Source organism: Pseudophryne corroboree, chromosome 4 (genome assembly GCF_028390025.1).
Source record: "Pseudophryne corroboree isolate aPseCor3 chromosome 4, aPseCor3.hap2, whole genome shotgun sequence".
In the NCBI taxonomy this organism is placed as follows: Eukaryota; Metazoa; Chordata; class Amphibia; order Anura; family Myobatrachidae; genus Pseudophryne; species Pseudophryne corroboree.
The window spans coordinates 592,328,162-592,349,588 of NC_086447.1; positions in this window are offsets into that span (position 1 = coordinate 592,328,162).

The window sequence follows — 21,427 nt, forward strand, 5'->3', positions numbered from 1 at the left end:
CAGGTTTTAATTGTGATAAGTATTGTCTTATTGTGTGTGACACAGGCCATAAGATAAAAAAAGAACAGAAGGGAGTTAAAAGCAGGGAAACAGAATAGAATGGTAGAATTCAAGATGGAAATAGGAAAAGGAAATATAAGATTGTAAGATGATTAACATGATGTCGTTAAATGTTAAATATTCCGCAAAAAAGGAAAAGGGCACTGAAATGTTTTTATGCACATCACTAGTAACTGGACATTTTCTGGGAGTGTCATGAAAATCGCAAGCGTACCCAAGCGTTTTCAGGGACGGTGTGTGACATCATCTCCGGCACTGATCAGCCTGATTTTATCGCACTGTAGGAGTAGGTTCTGGGCTGCGCACAGACAGCACAGACTGGGAAAATTATTAGATGGTGAGTTGTGAACGGATTTGCAGCTGACCGGCGATCACCGAGATTTTCGCAAGCCGTACGCAGACTTGCATGGGGCGGGTTTTCATTCTGTCTACAGATTAAATTGTAGACAGAATAAGTGAGGGAGAAAACTACTTCTGCTACTCCTGCAATATTTTGCCCATACCGGTTGCTATTAAATGCGTTATTACCCCAAGCTGTGCCACACAGACTCCAAGTTAAAAGCGGATAGAGAGACTGATATTGCTGTCAACTAACGCTCATCAGCGATCCATTAATATTAACTCCTCAACCTTAATCGCCTCAGCTAAACCCTCTTTCATCCCCAGAAGTGAGTTTGAGTACAGCAGTGCAGTTATCGTTGGCCGTACATGCTGACAGGGAGGAGAAAGACAAGGAAAGTGCCCTTAAGGCGTACTAGCTGTGGACCAGCACCGATTAGAAACTTGCGACTTATAAGAGGACAGCCGAAACGGATAATCTTAAATATATAGAAACCAAGAGTTGTGCCAGGACAGTAGAATAGATATTACGAGACGGTTACTGTTAGAGTCTTAGTTCAATGATATAATTGACAAAGGATTACAATTCAGTAAGAAAAATAAGATTCAGAGAAGGATATTTGTAAATATCACACTTCTACAGAGAGATCTTCATACGAAACTTGGCAGGGATTCACGTAGAGACTATTTTATGTGCACCAACGAGAGAGCGCTCAGCTGAACTGGGATAGTCTTACGGGGATACTGAGTATTGTATTGGAAATGCAATATAACCTGAAAGTGTAATATTAACATACAGGTCTAAGTTATAGTGAGTTATGAATTGAATGTACTAGAGAACTAACCTTTAATTAGCCCTTTTCTGTGTTCACGGTATAGAGTACAACGGTGTTCCCGTTTCCAGTTCAATAAATTATTTTAACATGTGCATTCGATTATTGTAAAGTATATAAGTCTGCTCGCAGTTGTGTCATTCTCGTACTCCGTGAAAGAGATAGAGAACAAGAACATCTTGGCCAAGGTTTAAATCCTACGGTGATCTAGGCTCAGGTCCAGGACAAACCTACGGAAAAGAAAAGGATAGAAAGAAACAAGGTAAAATTTACACGCCTGTACACACTTACCTGATACTTACTTAATTTTTAACACTTGGGTATCACAATAAGAAGGTTGATGATGAGGTTTTTAAAGAGGCTTTTTTGTAGGTTAGTATGGATAATGTAATGGCTAGCATTATTGCCTCTTAGCTCTGAAGTTATGGGTTCGATTCCCACCATGGCCCTAACTGTGTGGAGTTAGTTAATTGTTCCCCGTGATTGCGTGGGTTTCCTCCAGGTACTCTGGTTTCCTCCCATAGTCCAAAAATATACTGTATATACAATGGCTCCCAACAAAATTAACCCTAGTGTGAATGCGTGTGCGTGTACATGTGGTAAGGAATATAGAGTGTAAGCTCCACAGGGGCAGGTACTGATGTGTATGGCCAAAATAGTCTCTGAAAAGTACTGAGGAATATGTGTGTGCAGTGGCGCCGAGAGACGGGGGAGAAGGTATAGATTACCTGGGCCCATGCATGCCAGGGGGGCCCTGGCAAGAGCACACCAGCAGCCATTTTTTTTCTTTATTAAAAATCAGCAGGCGGGCGGCCAAGCGGCGGGTCGGATCCTCCGCGTGTACGTGTGTGTCACCTGGCTGTGATTTCCAGCCGCGCACCACTGCTAAGGTTTCCCTATGTGTGTAAGATTCCATAAATGTGCAAAACGTTAAACAAATTAGCAGCCTATACTGCTGTCACTCCTAAGCCTCCCATATTGAACAATCCACAAGCTTCCATCAAATAAACATCTACTTACTCTCCTAGAGGAATGAACATTTGAGCTGTGCATAGCTTGTATCAGTCATGAAAGTGTAGACACATGAGAACAGTGTGTATTGCAGGTGGCAAAGTTATGTGTGTGAAATATTGCAATACATCTATCTATCTATCTATCTATCTATCTATCTATCTATCTATCTATCTATCTATCTATCTATCTATCTAACGCTATATATAGAGAGATATATCATGAGTGAGATATATATATATATGCATGCATATATATCTATATGTATGCATCTCTATAGATATTAAGATCTATATAAATATACAGTATATGTATACACATAGGTAAAGAGAGATAGATATCTGTGTATATATGTGTATATAGGTATAGCTATATAGATGGGTAGGTATCAGGATCCCAGCACTGGGAATGGCGATGGTCAGAATAACAACAGTGGCATCCCAACACGCAGAATCCTGACACCTGTTAGGTGAGTTTTTAACCCTACCCCACATACCCCCCAACCCTAACTCTCTCTATCCACAGCCTGACCCTAACCCCCCTCCCCCCTCCCCCCCTGCAGTCTAACCCAAACCCTCCCCGGTGGTAGTTATCTGTTATTTACATAAGAAATGTATAAAATAAAGTTTCAATATAACATCTAAATACTGTAAATCCAGCTAACAATGCCGCTTTTATGAAGCTGTCCTGCCATACTAATAGTGAATACTTTTGACCCAGCTGCTGGGAGGCATGCCATGCTCCTGTGACTGGGTGCTTCTCATGTGCTAGACACGCCCACAAAGAGGTGTGGCCATGCTGTGGTCACACCCTGTCCAGGAAGGAGGGCCCAGGAAGTTGTTGTACCGGGCCCAGGATTTCTCTTCCTAGCTCTGTGTGTGCGCTATATAAATAACCGGTAGTAATAATAATAATTCTGTATAAGAACAGTGGGGGTCATTCCGAGTTGTTCGCTCGGTATTTTTCTTCGCATCGCAGCGATTTTCCGCTAACTGCGCATGCGCAATGTTCGCACTGCGATTGCGCCAAGTAAATTTGCTATGCAGTTAGGTATTTTACTCACGGCATTACAAGGTTTTTTCTTCGTTCTGGTGATCGTAGTGTGATTGACAGGAAGAGCTTTTTTGAAGAAAAAGTGAAGACTACAAAGGCAGCAGCGGTGTGTAAATGTCAGGAGACATTCACTGCTGCAGCTCCAGCTCTCCCCAGCGGCGCTGTACACTCCCAAGCCCTGGTTGCCGGGTAACTACAGCAGGAGGCTCCGGTTTTCTTCATGATCAGGCACACACGACGGGGGCTCTCTGGGATCACGTGGCCGCGCTCCGGGAGGTGGTGAGTGGGTCCCGCTTGCGAGACCCGTACTTTATCATGATCTGGCGCGGCCAGTGGGAGGCGGGCCGCGCGCGCTGGCGGTGGACACTGTGGCAGTACAGGTGATCCCACTAGATCACCAGGGCATGGGTGCAGGTCAGGTTTTCCCTTAAAACCATTTTAATAGAAGCCCACAGTACCCGGTGGTTTTGCCAGCAGGGGGATAAGGCTTAGACCTGGAGCCCCTCCCCCAGCCCCAGGGCGCCATTTCCCGTAAATGTTCCCGCCCTGGAGCTGCATATCTGTCTCTCCCTCACTCCCTGTCAGTATCTGGGTGCCATTTCTCTCAGCTACACTGTTCCTGGGACTGCTTGGGCGAATCCTCCTGTGTAAAGCCGCCTGGTTGTCAGTGTTGTGACTTTACATGACATTTAAGTATTCTACCTGCCTTTTAGACAGTGTTAGTTAAGAAAGAGTGCATTTAGTCAGGGTTTTATAGTACAATTACCCTGTGATATACATCCAGTTCTTACTGTGCAGTGTTATATCTATTGACTGGGTGTAGTATGGTATGCTGGCGGCCGGGCTCCCGGCGACCAGCATACCGGCGCCGGGAGCCCGACTGCCGGCATACCGACAGTGTGTCAAGCGCAAAGGAGCCCCTTGCGGGCACGCATGCCACGCAATTTATTCTCCCTCCAGGGGGGTCATGGACCCCCACGAGGGAGAATAGCTGTCGGTATGCCGAGTGTCGGGATCCCGGCGCCGGTATACTGTGCGCCGGGATCCCGACATTCGGCATACTGAAGACCACCCCTATTGACTACATAGCTATATAAGCTAGTCCAGTGCAGTATTATTGTTAGTAATAACTTCTGCATTGTACAAACTGTGACTATCTGTGTGTGCATTTGATAGCAGAGTGGTGTCCATCTCGTGTCTTTCACTCAACCTGCTATCCCTATATTCTATAACCTGAGGGGGCTTGTTGCATCAGGTTTTATATTTACTGTATATAGGATTTTCACAAAGATATACTTTAATACATATTTTTCTCTGTGATTTTAGTCACCATATCTCTCCTTTATCTCTGCTTGTGCTGACTACACTGCGCAGGGGTTTGGGTAAGAGGTATTGTGCTGCTGCCAATTGTACCGTGTTACCTGATACTGCAAGTTATATCATGTCTGCTTCTGAGGGTAACGGTTCTGGGGCTGAACACACTGCTGGTGTTGCTGAAGCCGCAGATGCCTATGAGGAGAATATAGCAGCTGTGGGCTCTGGTTCTGGGGGCTCCTTGCCCCCCAGTGGGACTGATGCCGGTATCCTAGCAGCCAAGGCCTCTACTACGTCAGTCCTGGCTCGCCGGATATTGTGGCTGAGATCCTGGTCTGTGGATCTGGACTCTAGAAAAAACCTGGAGGTACTCCCTTTCAAGGGAGATATTCTGTTTGGGGAGGACTTAAATAAGATAGTGGCTGACTTGGCTACTGCCAAAACTGCCTGTCTGCCAAGTACCGCTCCTTCTGTGTCGAAGGCTAAAGGTACTTACTTTCGCCCCTTTCGTCCTTCAGGTAAAGCAAAAGGTCAGGCGTACAACAAGCAGGCCCGCACTTCCAAACCTGGTAAGCCAAAGCCCAAAAGAGCCTGGGCGGCCCGTCAGCCAGCCTCCAAGACCGATAAGCCTGCCGCATGATGGAGCGAGCCTCCCCCTGGGGGATCCCAGGGTGGGGGGCCGGTTTCTAGGGTATACCCAGGAATGGTTGAAGACCACTTCAGATGCCTGGGTACGGGAAGTCGTCACTCGAGGTTACGCCATAGCCTTCAAAAACCGACCCCCTCATCAATTTTGCCAGACAGACGGGACCAGACAAAGGCAAACACTCTACATTCGGTGGTACAGACCCTCCTGGATACAGGAGTCATAGAACAAAAATTGTATCTGCACACACACTGTATTTGTCTTAAATCTGCATTTGAAACATAAGTTCCATCACGGACCCCCTATTTAAATTTGTGGTAATTACCATCTACTATGGGGGTGCTACCATCTACAGCTATCATAGATGCACAAAAGGAAGAAGGAAAGGGCTGTGTTGTCGGTGCACAAAAGGAAGACTAGATCTGGTTATCACATCTACCTATATTTGTTTAAAATTTAACTTTTATTGGTATATGTTTAAAACTAGTGTATATTACTTACACATAACCATGAGTATAAGCGAAACATAGAGGTTAAAATTGTGACGTAGACAAAACATACAAAGTGCAAATGAAATAAAGGTGATTTGAAGATTAAAATGTGTGTCCACGTGTCTTATTCCAATGTCCAAATGTGTATAATCTATTATTCCATAATGGGATCAGTATTCATTCATATGTTTAGTCATTATTATGCTCTAGAAAGAGGCATTTAGGGAATGTAGATATTAATTATGGTGGTATCTCAGGTATGATTTCAATATGAGCTGTTTGATATCAACTTGTGTGTAACAAAACAATCGTCGCAATATCTAATTGGATCAGATGTGTAATCAAGTGTAAAATACAAAGGTGATGCTATAAATTCAATGTAGATATATAATACACTCTGGGGGGATGAGTATCTTCCTCAATTGTTTATGATCAGTGACATATGTAACGTCCTCTTATAATGGTTAGGTAATCACACCATTGTTATCCCTTGAAGGGAAGCACCTCCATTCATAGGGGCTGGTGATACCCACTCAATTAATTTGATTCAATACCTTCCAAATGCTTGGTGTTATTCGTGATTGAGTATATAACAGTTGGTTATAGTGGTTAGGTGTTCACAATATTATTATCCCTAGAGGAAAAGGCGTCCTCATTATAAAGGATTAGTGGCACCTTTCTGTTATAACCAAAGTATTAAATTATACACCATCATCAAGCATCCAGACGATTCATTAGGAAGGGGAATCGTTTATTGTATTACTGTTGTTTATAATATCCAATGTATTGTATGGGGATATATCTTTCCCTCAGTTTTTCATACTAGGTCACATATGTTACGATCTATTAGATATTCACTTTAATATGTCCTTAGAAGAAGAGCATCTTCATTTGTTAAGGACTGTATTACTGATAATAGGACTTAAATATCAGTGTACAACTTCCCAGATTATGCATCACCATTGAACATCTAATATAATTATTAAGAAGGAGAAACCTTCATTAAGTGTATATAAATAGCGACGTATTGAATGAAGATTTTATTATCCTGATATGTACCACCTAATAAGGATAGATTTTCCAAGTAGCACTAGATATTAGTGTTATTTTATTCACAGCTGCCACATTATAATAGATTATACACATTTGGACATTGGAATAAGACACGTGGACACACATTTTAATCTTCAAATCACCTTTATTTCATTTTCACTTTGTATGTTTTGTCTACGTCACAATTTTAACCTCTATGTTTCGCTTATACTCATGGTTATGTGTAAGTAATATACACTAGTTTTAAACAGATACCAATAAAAGTTAAATTTTAAACAAATATAGGTAGATGTGATAACCAGATCTAGTCTTCCTTTTGTGCACCGACAACACAGCCCTTTCCTTCTTCCTTTTGTGCATACAGGAGTCGTAGTACAGGTGCCTCTTTCGCAGAGGGGCCGGGGGTACTATTCTCCGCTGTTTCTTGTCCCGAAACCGAATGGGTCCTCCCGGCCCATTCTCAACCTCAAGGCATTGAACAGGTAGGTGAAGGTTTCCAAGTTCCGTATGGAAACCCTTCGCTCTATAGTTCTGGCCTTGGATCCTGGGGACTACATGGTCTCCCTGGATATACAGGATGCTTACCTGCATATTCCTATAGCAGCGTCACATCAGCAATACCTGAGGTTTGCGATTGGCAACCTCCATTACCAGTTTCGGGCATTACCTTTTGGTTTAACTACGGCTCCGCGAGTCTTCACCAAAGTCATAGCGGTGATGACGGTGGTACTCCGCCATCAAGGGGTCAGGATACTGCCGTATCTGGACGACTTGTTAATCCTGGCAAATTCCCCAGAACTTCTCCTACATCATCTGGATATGACAGTCCGGTTTCTACAAGCCCACGGGTGGCTCATCAACTGGAAGAAATCCTCCCTGGTCCCTGCTCAGAGCATGGTGCACCTGGGAGCGCTATTGGGCACTCACAACCAGAGGTTGTTCTTGTCTCAGGAGAAAGTCCTGAAGCTTCAGGACAGGATTCGTTGCTTCCTTTCTCGTCCGCAAGTGTCGATACATTCGGCGATGCAGGTGCTGGGCCTCATGGTGTCAGCATTCGACATGGTGGAGTATGCTCAATTCCATTCTCGCCCCCTCCAGAAGCTGATTCTAGCCAAGTGGGATAGCCTGCCTCACTGGATCAGGTCACACATGATCTCATTGACTCCGGAGGTCCGTCTGTCGCTGCTCTGGTGGCTCTAGGACCAACAATTGTGCAGAGGCCGTCCATTCTGGATATCCAACTGGGTCCTGTTGACGACAGATGCCAGTCTAAGAGGTTGGGGTGTGGTGCTGGAGCAACACTCCCTTCAGGGTCGGTGGACCAAGGAGGAATCCCTCCTCTCGATCAACATTCTGGAATTGCGGGCGGTCTTCAATGCGTTGAACCTGGCCCAGCATTTAATTCAGAACCGTCCTGTTCAAGTACAGTTGGACAACGCCACCACTGTGGTTTACATAAATCATCAAGGCGGCACTCGAAGCCGTTTGGCAATGAAGGAAGTCTCACGGATTCTACATTGGGCAGAACGCCATCTACCGGCCATATCTGCAGTATTCATTCCGGGAGTCCTGAAATGGGAAGCGGACTTTCTCAGTCATCAGGACGTACATGCCGGAGAGTGGGGCCTCCATCCAGAAGTGTTTCAACTCCTAGTGGAAAAGTGGGGCCTTCGAGACGTAGATCTAATGGCGTCTCGACACAATCACAAGGTTCTGGTCTTCGGAGCAAGGACAAGGGATCCTCAAGCAGCATTCGTGGATGCGCTAGCGGTGCCGTGGAGGTTTCGGCTGCCATACGTGTTCCTTCCGGTGTCACTCTTGCCCAGGGTAATTCGGAAGTTCAAGCAAGAAAAAGGAATTCTGCTCCTCATAGCTCCAGCGTGGCCCAGACAGCACTGGTACTCTGACCTGCAAGGCCTATCGTCAGAGCGTCCAATTCTACTTCCACAATGCCCAGACCTCCTCTTTCAGGGCCCCTGTGTCTACCAGGACCTAGCCCGGCTGTCTTTGACGGAGTGGCTCCTGAAGCTTCCATCTTGAGGGCTAAAGGGTTTACTGAGGCGGTCATTCAAACTATGTTGCGGGCCCGGAAACCGGCTTCGGCTCGGATTTACTATAGGGTCTGGCATTCTTACTTTGTTTGGTGCGCATCTAACGATTATGACGCTTCCAAGTTTAGTGTAGCCAAGTTGTTGGCTTTCTTCAGCAGGGCCTGGACTTAGGCCTGCGTCTGGCCTCCCTCAAGGTTCAAATATCTGCCTTGTCGGTGTGGTTTCAGAGAAAAATTGCGACCTTACCTGATGTGCATACCTTTACTCAGGGTGTGTTGCGTATCCAACCTCCCTATGTCCCGCCTGTGGCTCCTTGGGACTTGTCGGTGGTTTTGGAGGCGTTACAAGAGTCTCCGTTTGAACCTCTTGGTTCAGCTGATCTTAAATGGCTTTTCCTTAAGGTGGTGTTTCTGCTGGCTATTGCTTCAGCTAGAAAAGTGTCGGATTTGGGTGCCTTGTCCTGTAGTTCCCCATATCTGATATTTCACCGTGACCGGGCGGTTCTTAGGACTCGTCCTGGATATTTACCTAAGGTGGTATCTTCATTCCACCTTAACCAGGAGATTGTGATTCCGGCACTTGTTTCTCCTGATCTGTCTCCCAAAGAGCGGTCTTTGGATGTGGTAGGGCTCTCCGTATCTATGTGAAGAGAACTGATTCTATTAGGAAATCTGATTCTCTCTTTGTGCTGTTTGGATTTCACAAACGGGGCTGGCCTGCTCATAAGCAAACTTTGGCCAGATGGATAAGAATGGTGATTGCACATGCTTATATGAGGGCTTGTCTCTCGGCTCCTGCTCACATTACGGCCCATTCTACTCGGTCTGTTGGACCTTCTTGGGCGGCCCGCCGTGGCGCGACCCTTGAACAGTTGTGCAAGGCGGCTACGTGGTCCTCTGTGAACACGTTCATAAGGTTCTATGCCTTCGATACTGCCGCTTCCCAGGATGCTTCCATTGGATGCAGGGTTCTTGTGCCCGCTGCAGTGCGTCCCCTCCCATAAGGAACTGCTTTAGGACATCCCCTATGTCTATCCTTGTGGAGCCCAGTGTACCCTGCAGCAGAAAACAAGTTTTATGGTAAGAACTTACCTTTGTTAAAACTCTTTCTGCAAAGTACACTGGGCTCCACAAGGCGCCCACCCTGACGCACCTAGCTTCTTTGGGTTGGTATGGCATTAGCCGCTGACACTTCTCCTGTCGTGAGAGTGTGGTGTATGTGGCTACTAACCGTTGTCGTCTCTTTTCCTGCTACTGCATTGGGCTGGTTAACTAAAAACTGAGCTCCTGTGCAGGGAGGCAGGGTTAGAGAGGAGGTGATGCTATGAATTCTGGGAACAGTCAAAGCTTTTAAGCCTGTTGGTGCCTCGGATCAAGATCCTACTCTACACCCCTATGTCTATCCTTGTGGAGCCCAGTGTACCTCGCAGAAAGAGTTTTAACAAAGGTAAGTTCTTACCATAAAACTCGTTATTGTCATGAGATGCAGAAGAATATGCCTCACTGACAGTTTCATAACCACCACTCATAAATACAGTATAGGCGAAGTCCTGAGCCTTTCCCTGCCACTGCGTGTGGTAAATGTCATGTTGGCAATTTTATGTGTTTCTGCACCAAACCTGGGGGGTAATTCCAAGTTAATCGCAGCAGGAATTTTTTTTGCAGTTGGGCAAAACCATGTGCACTGCAGGGGAGGCAGATATAACATGTGCAGAGAGAGTTATATTTGGGTGGGGTGTGTTCAATCTGCAATCTAAATTGCAGTGTAAAAATAAAGCAGCCAGTATTTACCCTGCACAGAAACAAAATAACCCACCCAAACCTAACTCTCTCTGAACATGTTATATCTGCCCCCCCTGCAGTGCACATGGTTTTGCCCAACTGCTAAAAAATTTCCTGCTGCGATCAACTTGGAATTACCCCCCTTGCGTATATGAGAGGTGTCTTTTTCTATAACACTGTATTGGGTTTTTTATTTTAGATTCCCTGACTTAGACCTGCTATGCCCTTGAGCATCGGCTTTAGTAGACAGCATTGTTAGACTAGCATGGTGGCAGCAGCTGCTGCACTAGTATTTGGTTGCTCTTCCCTAATCTGATTGATATCCATTTGTCAAGTTGCAGATTATAGGGTTTATAGATGAAAAAAACAGTACAAAAACAATAGATATATATTTTTTATTTTATCTATTTTGAAACTTGCAGCTCATTTCGAACTGCACGGATCACAGAGCTTATAGATGCATGTGAACAAAGCACACTTGAATAAAGTGCACCAACCAGTACAAAAACAATGGGTATATAATATATTTTTTATATTTTTACACTTGCAGCTTAGTTAGAACTGTGTGGATCACAAGGCTTAAAGATGCACGTGAACAAAGCGCACTTGAGTAAAGCACAGCCAATACAGCAAAGTACAGTGCAACACACAGCAGCGTGCAGCATGCCTCTATATTCTGTACCTGTATACACAGCCACAATTAGTCTGGAGTTTCTGGATGGACACAGTAGAGTATAGCACAATGTGCCACTATATACACAGTCTCTATACTGCACTGGATGCGTTTAACATGCTGGTTACTGTAATACTGATTAACAGAATACTGACATGTATAAACCGATCAAAATTATCCCGCCAACAACACAATACCGGCAACATCAATACCGATGACATCATAAAATAGACAATGAGAAAATACAGATAATCACAAACCCGACAATACAAAATACTGACCACAAATATATACCGAAATAAGAACTGCACAGTCACTTTGTGAAGTCTGGAGTCTCCGGATTCTGGACACAGCATAGCCAAAACAGCAGCATGCAGCGTGCCCCTAAATACACTGTCACTATACTTCAAAGCCACTTAGTGAAGTCTGGAGTCTCTGAAGTCTGGACGCAGCACAGCCTAAACAGCAGAGTATAGCGCAGTGTGCATTGAGTGAAATGGTGCCGAGTCCCGTCCACGGCGCTTATATGGAATCCAAGTCCCGCAAGAATCCGACGACAGGAAGATGACGTTCAGCCTCGATGTAGAAGCAGTGGGTGACGTGGCTATGTGCATGAAACTGTGCAGATGCTTGCATTAGCAAAGTGTATTAAATCTGGCTGCTGGGGTAATCCACACTTGTGGCCACATTGAATAGAGCTGGGCTGGGCCAGGAGGCCGGTTGCCATCTGCTCCTCAGTCTGGTACAATCTTGACACTCTGGGGCAGCTTGTGGCCACACACTACCCACACATTGCTGACAGCCAGGAGGCAGACAATGGATGGACCTCAGACACTCTGTTGTAACATGCAGAGGGGTTACAGGATACAGCCCAGGCTTCTGGTTCTTCTTGACCTGCGGCTGTGAGAGAGTAGCCCCTGCTACTCTCTCACAGCCCCTCCCATTGTCCTTATTGTAAGAGGGAGGCCGGTACACAGTCTGTCCAGTGAACCTAACAATACTGTCTAGAGGTGCCAGGCACATTTACCTACAGCATCCTGAATGTGATGATACTGTGCATGGAGAGGGACCATCAGGAAAGCAGGAGCACTGAGTAAGAAAAGAGAAGCTTATTCGAAGCCTAAAGTTAGCAGTTCTGCAGGGGAAACAGTGAAGGTGGCTAGTGAGGTGTATGTGCTTCTCTGTGTGGGCAGGGCCGGTGCTAGGGTGTTCGGCGCCCTCCTGCAAAATATAAATTTGCGCCCTCCCATACTTTACATGCAGGGCCGGAGGGTTACCATGGCCTCTTGGGCCCCTGAGCTGCAGGAGATCCGTGTAAGCCTATGGATGTGAACTCTCTGCCCATACACACCCTGTGCAGCGCTAGTTACGGCCCTACACACAGACAGTGCCGTAACTAGACATTTTAGCGCTGTGTGCAAGAGAGGGCATTGGCGGCCTCCCTGTTTGCAGAACAGGGGCACAGCGCGACGCAGGCGCGCGCAAAAATATTAGGGGCGTGGCTTCACGGGGAAGGGGTGTGGCCACAAAATAATACCAATTCATATTACATATTATAGTAGTCTCCATTATTCAAACTACGCACAGCAGTGCCACTACACCAGGTAGAGCCCCTTTTACACATTACGGCGGACAGATTTCCCTTTTTACACATTAAGGCAGACAGCATCCCCCTTTTTACACATTACGGCAAACAGTGTCCCCTTTTTACACATTACGGCAGACAGCGTCCCCTTTTTACACATTACGGCAAACAGTGTCCCCTTTTTACACATTACGGCAGACAGCGTCCCCTTTTTACACATTACGGCGGACAGATTCCTCTTTTTACACATTACGGCGGACAGATTCCTCTTTTTACACATTACGGCAGACAGTGTCCCCTTTTTACACATTACGGCAGACAGCGTCCCCTTCTTACACATTACGACAGACAGCGTCCCCTTTTTACACATTACGGCAGACAGCGTCCCCTTCTTACACATTACGACAGACAGTGTCCCCTTTTTACACATTACGGCAGACAGCGTCCCCTTCTTACACACTACGGCAGACAGCGTCCCCTTTTTACACATTACGGCAGACAGCGTCCCCCTTTTTACACATTACGGCGGACAGTGTCCCTTTTTTACACATTACGGCAGACAGCATCCCCCTCATTACACATTACGGCAGACAGCGTCCCCTTTTTACACATTACGGCTCTGCATACAGATACACACATACATAAATACAGTATATACATAAATACAAACACACACATACATACACATACCCAGACACACACACACACACACACACACACACACACACCCATACAAACACACACACACACACACACACACACACACACTTTCTCTCTCACTCTTTTTACATCCAATTACCACAGTTGTGCTGGCCAGATCTTCAATAGCATGATCCTGTGTAGCTCAGCCCCCTTGGTCCATGTAGCTCCGACCCTTTTCGGCCGACCGATCACTGACACTCTCTCCCTGTCACAGGGGAGAGAGGAGAAGGCTTCATGCTGCCGGCGCTGCTGCGGCTGCCTGTCAGTGTGACAGGGCAGGCGCAGCAGCAGCAGCAGGGGGGGACAGGACGGCGCTTCAGCTGGGATGCAGTGCAGTGAAGGCGCCTCTCCTGCCCGGCGCCTACCTGCACTGCATCCCTTTGCTGAGCGGGTAGCGCCGGGCCTGTGTGTGGGGTTTACATTTTAGTAGAAAATTGCAATAGCTGGGGCTAATTGGGAAGTCAATACTTAATAATTGGATGCAGGAAATACTCTGTCAGGGGAACCCAAGATGACATATTAATCACTAAAAGTAATTTTTTTTGTTATCTGGTTCCTACTGTACCTGGCTGTGATTTTGTTTATGTAGTTTTGCAAATCCCATACAACTTACTAAATATACTCCTGTGCAGGAATGTGGTTTGGCAATACCCATATAACTTAATAAATATACTCCAGTGCAGGAATCAATTTCAGTCAATACTTATTAATAGGTATTTGGGAAATCTAAATATTTATTAATACTCCATTGAGGAAAAACTGAGTATATATATATATATATATATATATATATATATATAGTAGGTGCTTCATCGCACCCTACGGGCGCTCTTCACACCGTCGCAAGGTGCTACACCCCTTTATCCCTTGCATGCCTATATGGGGTTCAATATTTGCATTATATGGAGTATTACCTGCACTCCTTTGTTAGTGGTTAAATATTGCACAATGAAAGGGCGTGCGATGGTGAAGGAGGCACAGCCCCTTGCGACGGCGTGAACAGCACCTGCAGGGCACGATGTACAGAATGAGCGGGTGCAGGGGGGACTGCGGATGGGGGAGGGTGTCTGTAGATGCTGCAGGTGGAGGGGGGCAGATGCGGGGGGGCCCGAATGGGGAAGGGTTGGGACGTGCTGCGGGTGGGGGAGAGACAGAAGAGTGGGGGCTGTATATTGGGGAGGGGTCCGGAGGCACTGCAGGTGGGGGAGGGGCAGGGGTGCCACGGCGGAGGGGCAGGTGCAGGGATGTTGCGGATGGGTGAAGGGTTCCGGAGGTGCTGTGGGATGGAAAGGGGCGGGGGTGCCGGGGGTGGGGTAGGGGACCGGAGGCACCGCGGTGGGGGAGAGGCAGGTGCGGCAGACGAGGAAGGGGGTCCGGAGGCGCTGCAGGTGGTGGAGGGGCAGGTGCGGAGGTGCCGTGGGTGGCTGAGGGGTGGACCGCGAATGGAGGAGGGTGTCTGCAGATGCTGTGGGTGGAGGGGGGCAGGTGTGGGGGGAGACATATATGGGGGGTGGATGGTGAAGGGGGTCTGGAGGTGCTGTGGGTGGTGGGGGAGTGGGAGCCGCTGGTGGTGTAGGGGGTCTGGAGGCACAGCGTGTGGGGGAGGGGTGGAGTGTCGCATGTGGTGGAGGGGAAGGTGCGGAGGTGTGGTGCATTGGGGAGGCGTCTGGAGACGCTGCGGGTACTGTACCTGCCAAAAAGGTAGTTGGAGGGTATGCAGTAACAGGGCCAGGACAGGGCTGACGGGGCCAGGACAGGGGTGACGGGGCCAGGACAGGGGCGACGGGGCCAGGGTAGGGGCGGCAGGACCAGGATTTGGTTGACAGGGTCAGGATTTGGTTGACAGGGCCAGGATAGGGGTGACAGGGCTAGGATAGGGGTGACAGGGCCAGGATAAGGGTGACAGGGCCAGGATAAGGGTGACAGGGACATGACAGAACACAGGGCACGGGAGAGATTGGTATTAGGGACAAAACAGTGGTGACAGACAGATGTGTCTTACCGGAGTCACTGCTGCTGGCTGCTGCTGTTCCACTATAACTTGTTTGGATCTGCTGCTTGTGGAGACTTGGCATGGTTGACTCTCTCAGGCTGGAGTCCTGCTACCTCTGCCCGTCCGCATCCCTCCCCCCCACTCCTCAGTCACACACCGCGGACCTCGCGCGGCTGCCGGGCACTGTGGTAAGGGGAGACTGGGAGTGACTGGTTAGCCCTCAGGAGACGCTGCGGCTGGAGGGAGGAGGGGGTCATAGCATGCACGCGGCGTGGACCTCGCGGCTGCCGGGCACTGTGGTAAGGGGAGACTGGGAGTGACTGGTTAGCCCCCAGGAGACGCTGCGGCTGGAGGGAGGAGGGGGTCGGAGCCTGCAAGCAGCGCGGACTTCTGCAGCACTGCCCGCCGGCTAAAGTGTGTGAAGGAGCTGGGCGCACCTCACTGTGGGCGGCAGCGCTGCAGCTAGCGGTGGGGTTGCCGGGGCTGGAGATAACAGAGGCAGTACGGAACCTGCACAGCGGCAGGTGCCCCACAAAACTGCAGCTAAGAAGCGTGGAGTGTGCCAGAAAGTGACGCTCCTCCACGTCAGAGAGACCCTGCTGAGTATGCTGATGTGGGGGGTCAAGTACACAGTGAGCCGGTGCCCGTCTGTCTGTATGGCATACCCCCTCACACACCCCCATACCTCCCAACTGTCCCGATTTTCGCGGGACAGTCCCATTTTATTGGGTCTGTCCCACTGTCCCACCCGCGGGCCGCAGTGTCCCGCGGTGGGGGGGGGGCAGTTGGGAAGCTCCTGTACTCGCTGTTCTGCTTAGCATGCCCACAGCGTCTATTTAGTGGAGACAGAGGGAGAGGGGGCATCAGGGGGTACGGATTAAGGGTGGCCCCAGGGGGTACGTACCCCGGGCCTCACAGCTTTAGGGGGGCCCCCAGCTGGAGTAGCTCTGTCCCAGCTCTGAAGCTCCCCCGTCCTGCCAGCAAAAGCAGCAGCATTGTGCTATAGTCAGCACACGCTGCTGCGTGTAGGCAGGTCTGTGGTGTTGCAGGGAGGCAGCAGCCTCTCTGCTGTCTTCTGCCTGTGCGGGTGTGTAAGGGGGAGCAACCACCCCCTCTGGATCTACCCCTAGCTGAGGGGCCAAAATCCCATTAAAAAAAAAAAATCCCGGAATTTGCATAAGGGGGCGTGACCATGAGGCCCGCGATTAGGCCACGCCCCCAAACCCACAGCAGGCACAGCAATGAGATAGGGTTCCTGTCTCAAGTGCCCTGGGCCCCCCGGACTCATAATCCACCGCTCGGGGCATGCCAGCAGCTCACAGAGCGCTGGGCATGCCCCCTCACTGACGAAAACAGGGGCGTGGCTCGCGATTGCGGGTCCACCCGCAAAGCTACGCCCCCTTTCCCATTGGCCATGCCCCCTTTTTGCTGTGCGTGTGTCCCTCCTGCCTGAAGAAAGTTGGGAGGTATGCACTCCTGCCTGTGCCATGCCCATACCATCTGCTCCTGCTCCAAGTCTCCTATAGATTTGCCCAGATCTGTGACTCATTTGACTAACTCCGCCCAGTGTTTTGACTCCGCCCAGCATTAGCAAATGAAGCACAAAGTCACAGATCTGGGCTATTATATAGGAGATATATATATATATATATATATATATATATATATTGTATGTTGTATATATGTGTTGAAGCAGGAAAGAAACTACTGATGCACACTTATTTTTTACATTTTGTATGTAGGCTATTCAGGTAGATATGGATTAACCAGTTTGGGCCCTGTACTTATCTTGGGCTGAAAATTGCAAACCTGCCAATACCGGATCCGATGGGGGAAATGTGACATGCTGCATTTTGAAGCATGTCATTACTAGCAACATCCCCCATCGGCCCTGTTTGCAGGGCCGACAGGGGATGGTGCTAGCAACCCGCAGGAGCACACATATCATGAGTAGACGCTAGACTATGTACTCAATATATTTAAACTATATATCAGATGATATATTGTGTAGTGTGTAACCGACCTTACACACTAGGGTTTATTTTTGTTGGGACCCAATTAACCTACCAGTGTGTGGGAGGAACACACGCAAGCACAGTGAGAATATACATTCGCCACACAGTTAGGGCCATGGTGGGAATATAACCCATGACCTCAGTGCGGTGATGCAATAAGGTTTACAACAACTTGAACGCTATACACTTTAAAACCATTTAGAAATTATATAAAACTTATTTAACACTAATTTAACAATGGAATCTATGAAAAATATATTTGGTGGAAAATCTTTTAATTTTGGTTAATGATCCTGATTTAATATTTAGCATAAAATATACTAACTCTGGACTTCATAGGGGGAATGTAATAGAGTGCGAGAATCAGAAAGTGAGAGATTTTGTGATCAGAAAGTGAGAGATTTTGTGATCAGAAAGTGAGAGATTTTGTGATCAGAAAGTGAGAGATTTTGTGAGACATTTTCGTGTTTTTTTTAGTGATGAGCGAGGTTCGGTTTTACTCGGTTTTACTCGGTTTTACTCGGTTCTCAAAACGGCATCTTATTGGCTATCCAAAACACGTGACATCCCTGAGCCAATAAGATGCCGTTTTGAGAACCGAGTAAAACCGAGTAAAACCGAATCCGCTCATCACTAGTTTTTTTTAAAAGCGGCAATCATTAACACAGCAAAACCAGGTTGATTTTGCTGTGTAAATGATTGCCACTTTAAATAAAAAAATAGGAAACTCTCTCAAAATCTCTCACTTTCTGATTCTCACACCCTACTACATTCCCCTACATATGTAATTTTGCTAAATGTTTTTAATTGACTTCGGGGGCTGTTGTAGCAAAATCTGTGACCACTGAAATCACATGCTGGGGGGCTCCCAGCACAGGTTGACCCATGCCTGTTCAGAATGTTTCCTATTGCAAGAAACACAGGCTTCGTCATCGGCAGGCCCCAAAAAACTTTGTGTTTCCTGCTATCCCCCCCCCCTCCAAAAAAAGCTTAATCGCCGCCCCCAGATGCTCATTGCAATAGCCATAGTGATCGGCCCTGAATAAGACCCTTTGTTGTAATTCTTCTCCTAACAGCCTACTGGTATTCTGTTTCACGGCATCGTTTTCCTCACATACATATTTAGATGTTATGACATGAGCTGAGGAATCTGTTCTATTTTTTCCTATTTTCATCATCTCCTTTCATGATTGCTTAATTAACCTACAGCTGAGACTGTCTTTTATTGTTAACCTTGAAGGTTTAATGTAAAATGTCATGAGGGTTGTTTTATCGTTTCTCTTTATGAATTGATTACAGTTCCCATATAAAATGAAATCATTGTTTCAAAAATGTTACTAATTAACAAAAGGATTGCTTCAGACATTCAATACTTCAACGAACTTATGCAACTGCATTCCGGTGATGTAATCACATAGTTTAGAAATGTACCAGGAAATACCAAAGGTCACTTTCTGTATAGATCAGGGTTGCCGACTTTCTGGTTGTCCCCTCCAGGAGAGGGCAGCCAGCTCGATGCAGCAGGGGGTGGGGATGGTGGGCGTGACATGACATGGGCATGGCGAGGGTTTGGCTATGTAGTTGATGTAGCACAGTGGGCAAGGCACTTGCAGTCTCGTCACCGCCGCCATACCCTCCGCTATATACAGTGCCGCTATTACAGTGGAGGACGGGACTACGTTGACACGTTTAAGCAGGAATAAAGTCATCGGGTCCCGTCAGACTTCCCACTTGTTCGCTGTAAGTGGGCAGGTTTGGGGGGTGCGGGGGGTGGAGTGCGGGGGAGCTGCGGTGCTGCGGAAGACTTGCCCACCTTTTGGGAAGGGGGGGTGGCTGGAAGGTGCACCCAATTTTTGGGAGCCTTTTGACCATTCCAGGAGGGTAGACAAGTATGGTATGGATGTTTAATTTGGTAATTGTGCAAGACTATCTTTCACACCTCAAGTAAAAAAATACTCTACAGCCAAAACAATGTAATATGAATGTGTATTATACACTCATTTGATGGAACGATCAGCAGTTTTTAGAATTCTGAAGTCACTGAACTTATAGCAATAAATTCACAATATAATTTTGATTTAATTGCAGGATAGCTATATTGTGTGATAATATTGGAAACAAGTTTTAATATTCTGGTAGAGCACTACTGGGATAAAATCCATTTGTTTGTGTGAGAATAAACATTTGAATACCACATTTTTCTCTGAAATACTGAACGTAGAATGAAGATTAGTTCCTGTTGCAGCTATATTCATGTCTTCTAATGAATTAGTTCCTCTATTAATATAAGTGACAATTGGCTCCTCATATACAGTGTATCTACTGTATATAAGATTCTGCTTGGTTAACATGATCACTTTCTTCTTTGCTATGGTTATCATTTCAGGATTTGTGCATTAGTTTGTGTTTTCGAGTATATACAGTAGATACATATTTTTATTTGTCAGAAATAATTTTTTTTAGCTCAACTGTGATTATAGATCATGTTCATTGGGAATTATTAACTAATAGACTTATAGACATTTTTACACTCTTATTTAAGTTATCACTATTTAAGTTGTGTAGAGAAGCATCTGTATTTATATTCCTCCACTGTATTTCCAGAACATTGAAATGTTTAACATTTCGAAATGTCTTTATATACAGTATTAAATTGGTGTCATGATGTACAACTTTCATCTTCCATACAGTTGTCATTGTTATCAGAGTCTGTTACCTGGCCCTACCTTAATTTACTAAGCCTTGCAGAGAAAGTGTACAGAGATAAAGTATCAGCCAATCAGCTACTAACTTCCATGTCACAGGCTGTGTTTGAAAAATGACAGTTAGGAGCTGATTGCCTGTTACTTTATCTCTGTCTACTTTATCGCTCTCCACGGCTTAGTAAATAGAGTCCTTAGTGACTGGAACCACAGTGGCATCATAATGTTCACTATAATTTTGTAAATACTGTATCTGTGAACAAATTGATAAACCAATGGCAGTTAAATGAAATCTTCAATTCCCATATGGTCATAAAATAAAATACATTTGTTGAATCACTAAAATAAATGACATTTTACAGTGTTCCCATGAAATATAGATCATGATTCAGAGGTGGACGCAGTTGAGAGAGACGACTTTAAGAGAGATAATCAGCAAACTGTGCATGCACAGCCTAGAAGAAATCCTTACTGTTTATGCATGAAAAACAAGTTGCATATGACAGCACTATTTCTTGAGACTATTTCTGCGATCCATCGGTTGGTCATTGAGGAGGTAACCTAAAGTCTTCACAAAAAGCGAAGGTGTCATGGGCAAGTTATGGGAGTGTCATGGGCAATGGCAGATCTAGACTTTAGTTTTAGGGGTGGCAGTTGAAGAATGAATACTGACTCCTCCCCTCTCTACTCTTACTCCTCCCACTTATAGTTCTGCCCCTCCAATTTTCAACAACTATATTGAACATCGTGTGTGCTGCAGGGCCGACGTGATATGTCTGTGAATGACAGCGTTCACAGACATAATATTGGTACACACTGGCCGACGGGCCAGTGATATATTGGAGTGTTCAATAGAATGGACGACATATCGACCATTGTGTACCCAGCATTATAGTATTAGGGTTGGTTTAGTGCAGGGGTCGGGAGCCTTTGTCCCTCCAGCTGTTATTGAACTACACATACCAGCATGCCTTGCTATAGTTTTGCTATGTGGCCATGCTAAAACTGTTGCAGGGCATGCTGGGATGTGTAGTCCAACAACAGCTGGAGGGCTGAAGGCTCCCCATCCCTGGTTTAGTGGTTTGGGTTAGGGCATTAGGGTTAGTTTAGGGGATGGGTTCAGGG